Raw genomic sequence first — 12,500 nt, 5'->3', positions numbered from 1 at the left:
ACCACCACCACCACCACCAACACCACCAACACCACCGTCACCACCACCACCACCACCATCACCACCACTACCACCAACACCACCACCACTACCACCACCACCAACACCAACACCACCGTCACCACCACCACCACCATCACCACCACTACCACCACCATCACCACCGTCACCACCACCACCACCACCACCACCACTGTCACCACCACCATCACCACCACCACCACTGTCACCACCACCACCACCACCATCATCATCATCGTCGTCGTCGTCATCTTCATGATTTTAAAATACTTAGGCATCTTCTCCATCATCACGATCTTAATTGTCATCGGCATATTTTAACACCCTTCCTTTACATCGTAATTATTACAATCAACTCCATCATCATTATCTTAATCATCCTCGTTAGCGTAATTATTATAAAACTGTAGGCGGGGCAGTTGAGATTTCTCTGTCATTATTATCAGCTCCGTTGGTATTTTTGTTACTACCACCGTCGACACTCCCCGTAATTGCCTTTGAAATCATCATCACCATCATCATCATCATCATCATCATCATCATCATCATCATCATCATCAGCGTTGTCTTTCTTGGCGCTGTCGTCATCATCATTGTCGTCATCATCATCCTCATTATCATTATCATCAGCAGTAACTGACATTGTTAACATCATCGTATTAATCACCATCATCAGCCTCGTTGCCGTCGTCCTCGTCGTCGCTGTCATCATCATCAGCAGCATCATCATCATCATTAGCATCATCATCATCATCATCATCATCATCATCATTAGCATCATCATCATCATCATCATCGACGTTTTTCACCATTCTCTCCATTTCATCCTTCACGTTGCCGTCGTCATTATCATCACCACCACCACCACCACCATCATCATCCTCCTCCTCATCATCATCATCATCGTCATCACCATCACCATGCCGTACAACAACAACAAAACGAATACTATCCCTAATTAGGTGACGTCTTTAGTACAACATGGCCGCTCAACTTTCAAGGAACAGTGACCAAATTTGCCTGAAATTGCATCATAACAATTTAATAAACTATTAAAGAAAACAAACACGATGGTCAATCGTGGATTACTCCTGTGTAATATCCATGCTAAGCTCCTCATGTCGTAGATTCGCAAATGTCTCTACAATTGGAAAGTTGCATTCACGACGCAATATTTGCAAGGTTTTCTTCTATAAAAAATAACCGTCGTTCTTGATCAAGTATCCTCATACCATTCCACGATGTTGTTTTTAGGAACTTAAAGTGTCAGTGTAGATTGGCATCATTGTGGTTGAAGAGAATTGCAGAATATAGAGAGTCGGAATATTCTAACTCAGTGTTTCCCAACCTTTTTACCCTTGCGTAACCCTTAAAATAAATTACGTCTCAAAAAAAAATATATATACCATATCTTTCTTATATGTTTCTCATCGCAGTTCACGTGGTAAATACCATATACATATATATATAACATATATATATATTTGAGGTCAAAGTCCCCAGATTCACTTTCATATGACATTGCTATTAGTTCGTTGTTTTGACATAATCGACTACGCCTTGTTCCTAAAATATATGACCCTTATGCCGTGTTAAAATCAGAATTATTGCAATTACCAATCATTAAATTATGATTAACATCCTCCTCAACAGCCCTTACACTTCCCACCCTACAGCATCCTTCTCCTTATCGCCATCAACATATCTTCTACAGCTGCTTCAGTCTAAGCAGCTTTAGCTGCACCAGAAATTGTAAATTCCTATTAGAAATAGCCTTGGGAAAAACATTAAAATGTCTCTAACCATAAAATGACTGAATAGAATAAAAAATAAATATTATAACTACCATTTTTACAATAATGACAATCACGTTCTCAAACAAACACTTGAATTAATAATAGCTCTTAGCTTCTACAAATGATCAACAAAAATAACAACTACTCCAGCGAAAATTACCACCAGAAAATATTTTTAAAATGTTAAGGTGACAAATATCAGACGAAGAATGAAAGAATTGCAATTTTTTTTTCTAAATCCGTTCCTAGTGCTAACGTACTCTTTAGAAGAAACTAGGGTGAATTTCTGACAAACAGTCCATCTTTATTATATGTGTCATATACTAGCAAAATGTCAGTTTATATTTTGGGGTGTAGCGGTTCGAGCAATGGCCATCATGAATTAAGAGTATTTGGAACGAACAAAGATTCTCAGTTTTATACGAACAAGCAAGCACGAAATACAACGCAAACACGCATATTCTGTGTATGATATGTCAGAGTCACTGGATTTGTGCGCTTTCGAACATCTTTGACCGTTAATACAAGACCAAAGTAATGGAGAAACCAATAATTATACGCACATTCAGTAGCTTTACAGAAACAATAAAAATGTTGACACCATACCTCCTTCAAATTACACCCTATACTTGTTCAAATTAATATATAAATTTACACTTATATATATTGTGTGATTGTGCGTGTGTGTGCGTGCACGTGTGTATAATGGAGGTGGTTAGTAGAATCTTCAGTGTCGAGGAAAGCAGGTAAAAACAAACTTGCATTATATAGTTGAGTTATTCTAAGTTCTCTGTCCATATCCCGCTGAAACCATCTTTGTCTTCTATCCCTCTGACATACATGAAATAATATTTCAATCAAACGCAATGAGAATGATTGCTCATAATCGCATTCGTGGAAAACGATTATTTATTCTTGTATTAAGACTGCCATCGGTTTCATCTCAGAAAAATATATTCTAATATCTTAACGAATTTTCAACCCAATCCAATTGTGTTCGTTTCCGTTTTGGATTAAAATAAAACACGAAAAAGCAGGAGGATTACAATAAAGTTTTGCGAGAAGTTTTGGAAAACACAGCAAGAATTCTGATGAGGGCGACTCTTCGACAACTTTGTTCACCATGACGGCATGTGTCTTCTATATGTGGAGTTCGTATGTGTGTATGTGTGTGTATGTGTGTGTGTATGTATGCATGTGTATGTGCTGCAGTGTATGCGTGTGTGTGTATGAGCACCAATTTCTGATGAGGTGTGTGTGTATTATCTATTTACGCTGCATTACCTTCAGAATATGCAGTTATATATATATATATATATATATATATATATATATATATATATATATATCAATTTGCATAGTCATAGGTATAGGAGTCGTTCGGTGTACTGAATCCAAATCTTAAACTAGTCACTTATATTTATCCATAGATATGCACGCACAATTATGTACATATATGCGTGTATATATATGTATATGTATATATATATATATATATATATATATATATATATATATATATATATATATATATATATATATATATATATATATATATATATATATATATATATATATATATATATATTATATATATATATATATATATATATATATATATATATATATATATATATATATGTATATATATATATATATACACATATGAATGTTCATGTATATGCAGTTGCGGTGTACCATCCATGTATTTATATATGTGTATATTTTCATACGTACTCGCGTACACTCTCACATACGCACTAACAAACTAACACACAATAACACACACAAAATAAATTGTAGGTAAGAATAATGGATGTTGATATGTTGTTGAGTCTGAGATATTGTTGGCTGTTGGCCATTTCCACATCCCGAGGGATATTCATTTATATCTAGCTTCCATATCAAGAGAAATGGCAGTATTCACCATTGGGCCATTATACTTTTTAGTGGAAGCCTCCCAGATATTAGTAGATATTAATTGAAGAATAGCGAGCAATAATGTGTTGTACGTGTATAAACAAACATGCGCTAACTTTCTCACAGTAATTGTTTAATGATAGAAAATAATACTGCAGTCTTACAGAAATATATGATGTAAAATTCTTCAACGTTTTCGTTTTTATATTGAGCAAACATTTAACAGCGAAATGTACTCTCAATTTTTCCCTTTTCTATCTATATAACATGTTTTTATTTATGCGCCTTTTAGAGCCTAGCCAGGTTCATGGGTTCGGTTTCCCGGTTTCTATGGCGTATGTGTTTCCCCCAGCTGGACGCGACGCCAGTCCATCGCAGCGTTACTCAAGAAACAGGAAGGCAGTGTGAGAGAAAGCTCGAGCGAAAGAGTACAACAAGGGTCGCCACCTCCCCCTGCCGGAGCCTCGTGGGGCTTTAGGTTTTTTCGCACAATAAACACACTCAACGACCGGTCTGGGAATCGAAACCGTGATCCTCCGACCGCGAGTCTGCTGCCCTAACGACTGAGCCATTGCGTCTCCACACATAATATGTATCCACTCGCTAAAATAAGAGTGATTTACTTTCACAGTATGAACCTTTTATTTGAACTTTAGAATTGTCTCCCTTGATTTTCTCGAACGGATGAATTAAAGCTAATAGTATAATGATACCTTGCCGTACGAATTTAATTCCTTCGATGACCGAGCTCGTTTTACGATTTTCTCGTTTTGCAAATCAATTTTCTCCATTGGAATTAACTAAAATATAATTAATCCGTTCCAGACCCTCAAAACCCCAGAAAATAATTTTTTATGAGTTTTAAACCAGAAAAAGTGTATTTACAAGTCAAATGACGATTATTAAAAAGAGAATGCAAAAGAAATATGTAAACTGGTCTTATTTACTGAATTAACTCAAATATGGGACGATTTGTGCGCGAGGAAGACGATAGCGTGGGGGAGGTAAATTACTGTTTGGAAGGAGAATCTCCTTCCATTAAGACTTCAGGAAAAACAATATCTGGCGTTTTCTCTCTCACTTCGCTTAATTTAGGCTTTTTGGATACACTTTCTTCACTTTTTACACTTCCAGGTCGTTTCAATAAAAATATGTCAAAAGAAGTCTATTTTTACCTGCCTTTAAAAATGACACAAAAATCCGCCAGAGCAGAGTTATTAAATAAAGCTGCAGCAGGACGTGTAGCTACATTTTCAGGATGATAATTTTCTAGAAAATCCGGAAAAATACTGCCACTTTGCCAACACTGCATTTATGACAGTCGTAGAGAAAGCATTCTCCGCTACACTGTCCACCTCTGGGAAACCAATGCCTTACACCGCATTCAGCACTGTCCTTTACACTAACGTTCTTAGGACCCATGCATAACACATCTAATTATTATAAAATAATAGCACAAAATGCACAAAGCTAAATAAAAACACTGGGAAAAACACAACAGAGATGCTACCACAAAGAGATAAACACGTGAACTAAACGAGCAGAGACTGTGCCTGTTGGGAGAGCGAGTGCGAACTCAGCGCCGACAAGCGGTCGCTTGTATGAAACTCGCTCGTACTACGGATTTCCGCTCGTACTTCAAGACAAAAGTTCACAAGAACCTCGACTCATATAGCAAATTACTCGTACAATGGTGCATTCGTACTGCGAGGTTCTACTGTATTTCTCTTAAGTGCGTATCATTTGATGGTTAAATATTTGGGCCCGTAAGAATAAGCTATCCACCACTTTGCTAATTATTACCATGACATAGTATGAATGATATATTACTTAACAAAAGCTGTTGAGGCGATTTTTTCTCAGTTTTTTTATATATAGTTGAGATAAGTGCGATGGGCATCGTCTGATGACATGTGGAAATGACAGGATCAGCTGTGATTTTAAGTGTATGAATAACTAGTCTTTCGTTCGTGGCTGAAAATTATTCTTAGGCTTTCTCTCGCGTTCTAAATCTAACAATGAAGTATGAATGGCAGTTCATATACAAATCGTGGCTGCGGCTTTAAGTAAGACATTAGTAATATTTCCATGTTGTTTTCCAGGTATTTAATATTTGACGTCCTTAAGGTAGTGGGTTGGCAGAACCGTTAGCAGGTCGGGTAAAATACTAAGCGGTATTTCGTCCGTCTTGGCGTTGTGAGTTCAAATTCCACCGAGGTTGAGTTTACCTTTCATCCTCTGGGAGTTGATAAAATAAGCATCAGTTGAGTACTGGGGTCGATGTAATTAACTTCCCCTTCCCTAAAATTGCGGGCCATTACCAACTTTTGAAACCAATATTTCATGTTTTTCAAACGTAGTTTATAGCAAAATTTCTTCTTCTACATTTGAAATTAATTAAGTTTTTACTTAATTTGCTTTTCAGGTATTAATTTACATGATGATAAAAATGGATTACATCTAAATGGATAATAGTGGATTTGATATACAGCTCTGATCATAGGGGTAAGTGCATGTTATATATTTCGGCTTTCAAATTATTATCATTCCCCCCCTTTTTTTTGTTTTTGCTATATATTTTCTCATTCAAACATTGTCTACGCAGCAAAAGTTGCTGCGTGCAAACAGATCATATTTCGTATAATGCATAGAAACTGCATGAGTTCCAAACAGTTCAGCGATTAGATTTTGTAAATAACGTAAGGAATTATAGATTGTTGTACTGCCAGTGCACTACAGTACAAGCATTCGTATATGACATTTCATCAGCACTGCGTTGAAAACAACTCAAAGGATTACACCATTTATTTGAAATATGCCCGTTACATTACGGCATAAATATAACTTACAATAACATAATAAAATTAAAAACGCATTCGTTATTTTGCAATATTTAAGGTGGTGCCCGTGAGTGTATCGGGAGAAAATGGACAAATTTTAGGTACAGAGATTACTTTTATCGATATTCCGATAAATTACTTTGTTTTCCATTCAACTACTTTCAATAAAAGTAACGTAATAATGGTTGAATTTTATTCAAGTTATTCTCGCAGAGTAATCACACACACGCGTGTGCATGCAATTACCTTCACTACTGAAACGGATATGTGGTGGTACATTATATTTTCCCTGTTTATTGTAACACATAATTTCTATGGATCTATATATTTCCTTTGCCTTTTTATCTCATGCCCATAAAATGCCACCAATGAAAATCCATGAAATATCAATAAAAATTATGAACAGTTAGCAAGAGAGGCCCGATTATATTTTACCTTTACAGAGCATTCCGATAATCACTTCTAAATATTCTTCAACTATATCGTCTAATATTTTCAGCAATGCCTAGCAATAACATTCAATGCCTGTAATTTTTTTCAATTATTTACTTCGTTAGCAAAAAATTTGAATTTCTATTACGTTATATGTTGGGCTGTGAATTGTTAAAATTATACTAGTATATTACGTAAAAAAAGCCCCCAACTTGTTTTCTTACTTCTTTCCTGGTAATATATTTCAGGTTATACATTTTAAAGCAGAAAAATAAATATATAAAATGGAACAAATATTACAATGTAAATACACCATTTGAATTTCTCATAAGATATTACTCATTTTAAAGACACTATCATTAAGCAAGTAGAAAATCAATTTACATATTAAAGAACACATAAATAAATTTACGCTGGATGAATGGATATGCAAGCCAAAAGATAATACGTTATATCGTCAATCTGTTCGCCAACCACGGGAAAAGAATATTTTATTCAAATAATAACCATTCTAAATAATAACCATTTTAATATTGTACAGCAATTTAGCAGATTTTGACAAGAAACAAAGTAGAAAAGAAAAACAAAATATGCAAAAATGAATTTGAAAAGAAAGATGAAAAAGGAAATAAGTCTATTATTTTCTGAAGTTTTTGTTTACAGCGTATAAATATATTTAGAAAATACATATATAGAATTTTATGTTTATGACAGTGTTCAAAGACTGATAAAAAGGAAATCAATAGAAGGAAGAACAACAATTGTTCAGCAGCAAACAAAGCAGATATTTCTTCATAGTTTTATTGTTAAAAAATGTTTATAGGCAACATAATGATAATAATAATAATAATAATAATAATAATAATAATAATAATAATAATAATAATAATAATAATAATAATAATAATAATAATAATAATATAGTGATAATGATATAAATAAATAAATAAATGAAAATTAACTGTCATCGTCATCTTTGTAATATCAACATCAGCGACAACGACAACTCCGTAGTCATTGTTATGCAAAACCAAAATGTCATATTGAAAATGTAAAGAGAAAATCAGCGAGCAGTTGTTTCGTTTTCCATATTTCTGCGCTGGATTGAAATGAGGTTTGGTAGCAGTGTTGGGATCCACAGTCATTGTATATGTGCGACAATATATCCTGGCTTCAATAATAAGTGCACATAAAATTATATATACACGTACACTCACACACTCACACAGAAACACATGTACACATAACAACTTTACATTTGTCTATATGTAACCTGTGAAAGTTTCTAAAACGTATTTCCCTTAACATTTCTTTATCGATTTCCCTACTGGGGCTTTCACATCTCTCTCATATCATCACAGAATTACATTTGTGTCTGAACGAACGGCGGATCGTCTACAGTAAGTTATACAACATTATCAAAACATGAAACTTGAAGTAGCTTACGTATACGCATGTATTCTTTAAGTAATATATGTGTGCGTGTGTGTGTGTGTGTATATATGTATACGTAAATATATATATATATATATATATATATATATATATACATACTCACACACACACATATATATATATACATACACACACACATATACATACTTACACGCACACACACACACACACATATATGCATATATATATAGTTGAAATTTGTAGAAAACCAAAAGACGACGACGGGCGTATGATCAACAAATAAGTGCGTTAGTTTCACACTCTGGAAAAATGAAAAGGTATTTTAAGTTTCGAGCCTACGCTCTTCAACAGAGAGGAATAATAAAAAAAATAAACAGAGGGAGAATGTTAAAAACGTATAGAATTCAGCGGTCCAGCATGGCGAATGTTTGAATAAAAATTTTGTTCATATATGTGGGATGATGTTACTGCCACAAACTGAAACAGCTGACCCACATCTGAAATATTATAAATTGTCTGATGGACAATGTTACTTGTCTGAATACATTCCACTCGGAATATAACACAAGTGCGATGCATTTTCACTGCTTCTCATAACTAGAGTTCACACTGCTTCATGAAAATGTCTAAACGATCCTTTCTCTAAGATCCACACAAATCATTTCTTCTTTTTCTCGTAATTTCACGTGATTTTGCTATCCTAGTTCTTGAGTTAAACTTTTCGAGTTTTTTTTATTGTTTTACCTCATAGGTTTTCGTAGTAAAGCCTATAACAAAATTGCTAAATTGGAAAAACAATCAGCTGCACCACATTCACAACTAAGACATAATAAAAATACGCAAAACATCAATATCTGGCAAAAATGTGCAACCGATAGCAGATTAGGAGCATTTCGTGTATAATACTGCAAATATAAAAATAAGAGTTTTAAATATTCTCCGATCAATATGAGCAGCGGACGTCTGCGAATCTGATTCTGACATTCATAGTTATTAAAACGATTAACCCTAGAATGGATTGCAGCATTCTAAATATGTAGCTATTGATGTTAAGTTATTGTTGCCAACAGTGAAAGAATTGTATATTAAAACTTGTACAGTAAGACGAAAGATGACTTTATGTCATTGAGATACATATCTAGATATGATTAAAATATTCGAAAAGTAGTAAACATTTCTATAAATTTTAGTGACAAGTTAATTGAATTGAAGTTGAGCATATAAATCATTCTCCAAAATACTGCGTTGAAGTAATCAAATACAATATTTTACTTGTCATAATAGAAGAGACAGTGAATATGAGTAAAACTCTGGAATGATATATCACATACTATATATTTTTAGATGTATTTATATATGGATATGAATCTCTATTTAGATTTTCATACTAATGTTTACTTATGTAGCGTACTGTGATGTACAACTCAATTATTGTAAACTGTCTATGTAATGTCAGGAACACAGGATTTCCAAGAATTTGAAAACTTGATTTCGAAAATTTGTCACACATACAAAAAATAATAAATATTGCATAGCATAGCATAGGCTTCAAACAGGATCTGTCTCTGGTATATCACATAAGGTACAGTGAAACCATGTTCAAGATAATATATCTGCATTATTTTTCCACCGATGTCCCTTTGAGAAAAGAATAAAAGTATTACAAACCAGTGCCATTAACCGTGTATAGAGAATCTAATAAAAGAACAGGACTTTAAGAGATCAATGGAATCGACTACTATCGCTTGTTTAGTAATATTATCAAGAGTTTAAGAATTTCAAGGAACCTACTTCAAACTTGCGATGATTCTTTCAACTGAATCTGCTGTAAATGTTAAAGAATTATGGGGTTATACGAATATTTATCTTTATAGAACTAGGTTGATTTATAAATATCTGTAAATCGTAAATCTATGATGACGAACATTAGATATTCCTTGATTCGCGAAACAGTCACAGCGAATTTTCTTTGATACAGTCATGCAGGAATATATTACGCATTATGTGTCTCGGGATTACATGACTCCTGAGGATAACACTTCTCACAAATATGCCTACACGCACATATACATACATATATCTGTGTGTGGGTGTATGTATATAGTATGCATGAATGTATAACCCATATATGCAATAAGTACACACACACATACACGCACACACCACACACACACACTCACACACATACACACATATATATATAATTAAAAGCAATAAAAACAACGGCATGAATTCTGTAATATGGTTGTTTGTGATAGATGTACGGCATATTGTTAAGTTTAATGTTGGAAAATAATGCTGCCATATTATAGAGTCTTTGATATTTAAAGTATAGCTTAAATGCTCAAATTATCCAACCTGATAGCAAGAGCAATACCTTGAATATAAAAGTATAATAGACCTTTGGTAATAACGAAGTCATCAGAACTACAATTTCTTCACAATTATGGATAATACTCATTTCCGTCTTTGCTTTTATCATCCCAAATATGTGCTATGGGAAAATATTTCATTGTCCTTACTGTGGCTTTTGATATTAGTGTTCCAACTTTAGCTTCGAAACATTTGAATATAAAATAAAATATAAGTTAGGAATTATTTTGCTGACCAATCGTTCATCGACATTAGAGCCATCGAATTTTATTAAGGTGGTGCTTCAGCATGGCCACAGTCAATGACTGAATCAAATAAAACAATAAAAGAGTATAGCTGTATTGATTACAATTATGCTAATACCAATTAAATAAAAGATGTAAACATTGCCTCCTCAGCGTGTGTGTGTGTGTGAGTGTGTGTGTGTGTGTGTGTGCGTGTGTGTGTGTGTGTGTGTGTGTGTGTGTGTGTGTGTGTGTGTGTGTGTGTGTGTGTGCGTGTGTGTGTGTAGTTCTCATACACACTTGATATTGTTTTTGTTATTAATTATATAATTCTAGGGAAAACGTTTGATCAAAGCAAAACTAAACCTCGTGTTCCCCTTCTGAATGTCTATTATTTCCTTTGAAGTGTTTTACCCCCTGTCAACGCGTAGTTGTTCGGTCGATACATCCTTCATTGCATTCCTAGACCGCTCTCCCTTTTGTTTGCTCATGCATGAGAATCGATCAATAATGTGATAATAGTGGATCAAAAGTGTGACGGCATTGAGTCACATGACCAAATTAATTTATACTCTTTTTATTGCTTGCACTCTCTTCAGCAATTTCGTTCCTAACATTCTGAATAATTCAGCATTCTGTGTATATGAAATATGATGTATCTTTCTATAATATTTCATGTTAAATACCATAGCGCTGTTTGCCATACTTACTAAAATCGTATTTGTCTTATACCCAATCAAATCTACTTCGCAATATTTATGACACATAAAAGAAGGTATAAATTGTTCTTGTATATTACTTACATACTTCTCTACCATAAAATGTTATCTTCTCGTAGAGGTTAAATAGAAAATAGTAGAAAGAGCATACTAAAATAAATCAATCAATATTTAATTAAGGAAATTTGTAAATGCTATCGCATTATACAAGCAATAGAGAAACTGATATATAAATAATTTGATACCAAAGGAAATAAGTTATGAATGTCAATTTTTATTATATAAATCGAAACTCTAAAGATGTTTTAAAATGTACATATGCATAAGCTGACAACATGAAAGTTCGATGATTCTTAAATCAGCAGCATAAATGAAGAAAATTATTTATTTAGCAAAATTATTCAACCAAACAAATATGGTGCACTGAATCGAGAGATCAGTGTGTTTACTCGTAGAATGATGAAATGCTTCCTCATCTGAGAGGTTAGTGGCACTTAATTCGTTAACAGAATATACCGAAAGTAAAGAACATGCTGCATTTAGTCAAATAATCTAGTGTCTCATCAGTTTATGAATTTTAAATATCAGCATCTTATGCAGTGTCTAGGATCCATTCTAGCCAAAGTCAAGAAAAACAAAAAAAAAGGAAGTAATGTGAAAAGAAAATTAGTGAATAACGAAGTCAATATCAAGAAATTTGCATGAAGTAAACTGAATTAATTAACCGGAAAATTCCAAATGAAACGATTCTGTTTTGAA

At 33.7% G+C, this 12,500-nt stretch overlaps 1 protein-coding gene across 6 annotated transcripts in view; it reads left to right on the top strand.

Moving 5' to 3' along the window:
- Positions 1-12,500, top strand: part of LOC106878079 (uncharacterized) — a 498,193-nt gene that overhangs the window by 278,089 nt on the left and 207,604 nt on the right. For all 6 annotated transcript variants that reach the window (XR_016243213.1, XR_016243210.1, XR_016243208.1 and 3 more), the window contains one exon: positions 6,163-6,242. The gene's annotated coding sequence lies outside the window, so the exon portion shown is untranslated. The remainder of the gene's footprint in view (positions 1-6,162; positions 6,243-12,500) is intronic.

The sequence above is a fragment of the Octopus bimaculoides genome, chromosome 9, assembly GCF_046866305.1.
Source record: "Octopus bimaculoides isolate indiv1 chromosome 9, ASM4686630v1, whole genome shotgun sequence".
NCBI lineage: Eukaryota > Metazoa > Mollusca > Cephalopoda > Octopoda > Octopodidae > Octopus > Octopus bimaculoides.
The sequence above is the reverse complement of the archived record's forward strand: the minus strand, read 5'-3'. Positions and strand labels throughout refer to the sequence as shown.